Genomic DNA, 1,609 nt, shown 5'->3' on the forward strand with positions numbered 1-1,609 from the left:
GCGCTGAGGAAGAGCTTCAGCTTCCGCCTGCGCCGCGGCCAGGAGATCCGGCGCGCCGAGTCGGGGCTGCTGCCCCGGGCGCGCACCCGCAGCGACGGCGACGCCAGCTCCCTGGGCGCCTTCCCCAGCCGCCGCGACCTGCTGCTGGGCGCCGAGGCCCCGCGCGCCGCGCCCGAGCCCGGCCGGCCCCGCACCGCCGCCGGCCTCTGGAGACTGCTCACCAGCCGCTTCCGCCGGAGGGAGCCCGCGCCCGCCGAGCCGCTGTGGAGCCGCCGGGCGGCCGCGGCCCCGGGGCTCCTGGGCGCGCAGAGCGGTAAGGGAGAGGGCCCGGCCAGAGCCCTCTCTGGTTGGAGTCCCTTGTTGAGAGCGGGTGTGAAAACAAACCGAGCCAGCCTGGGAGGGGTGGGTGTGCCGCGAGGGCCGGGGGACCAAGTGAGACCGGCGCCCCGGTGCGCCGCGGGGGGCTCATGGGTCCCAGAAGGTGTCTGTGGCAGAGGAGGACTTGCAGGTGCGTCCAGTCTGGGTCCCCTGCCAGCGGGTGCTACCGCTGGCCCTTGGCATGGTGGAATGTGAGACCAGGACGGAGGGGCCCCTTCCTCACTCTCTGGTACGTGCAGAACTGAGCCTGGGGAGGGGCGGAGAGGGCTCCTGTCTCTAGCTTCCAGGTGGGCTTGAGTCGTCACCTCTGGCTGCTTCTGCACATGAGCAGAGGGACTGCTTGTGGACCCGATCGCTCAGTGGTGGTGGCCACTCTTTGAGACAGCCTGTGGAGGGGAAGCAGGCTAAGAGGCTGGCCCAGGCCAGGGCCATCTGGAGCTGGCTGGAGGATGTCCATTACCATGCAAAGAGTAAAGAAAGTGGGTCCGGCGGTGGCGCTGGAGGGGGCTCTGGGGAGCTGGAGGCTTCCCTTCCCCAGGACGCTGCCAAAGGCAGGCCAGAGCTGAGAACGGCCTGGACCAGAGTTCAGGCAGCCCAGGAGGCGGCTCTCCGGGGAAAGAAAGAGTTGGTGGCCTCCCACCAAGGAGGAGCTTGGGGAGGAGGGCCAGTTGGGCAGGATAGATAGCTCCCCATTCAACCTGCCCCTCACAGAACAAGGCCGGGTGAGGGCTCCTCCCTCTTCACCCCGCCTAGGAATGTGGTGGGTGGCCCCACCCTGTGAGGGTGAGCTGTTCCTACTCGCTGGCTGTGGGAGGCTGGCCCCCCTGCCCAGCTGCCAGGTGCCCGGCCCGGTTTGGGTCTGAGCTGAGAACTACTGGAGAGGCCTCTCACCTGGGCCCTGGTGGGACCAGGCCCAGGTGTGGCTCAAGGGGGGAACTGCTTACCTTGCTGGAGCAGTAACAGGAGGAGGGACACGGGTCCAGGCCAGGAGAACTGGGCCCACACCTCTCAGAGTCCTCTCCCTGAGGACCATCATTGCTCCAGTCCTCTCCGGGAGCATTTTCCTGCCGCTGTCTAGAGAATTAGGGGTGAGGGTTGGGGTCCCATCAGGACCGTGCTGTTTTCTGGCCTCGGCTCAGGCAGGGGCAGCATAGGAGACAGCTGGTGGTGGATGGCCCGGGTGTGCGTGCCGCCTCAGTCTGATGGGTGGCCTTCTCTCCTGCAGACTCCT

This window comes from Mirounga leonina, unplaced genomic scaffold (genome assembly GCF_011800145.1).
Source record: "Mirounga leonina isolate KUSES-001 unplaced genomic scaffold, KU_Mleo_1.0 Mir_321, whole genome shotgun sequence".
NCBI lineage: Eukaryota > Metazoa > Chordata > Mammalia > Carnivora > Phocidae > Mirounga > Mirounga leonina.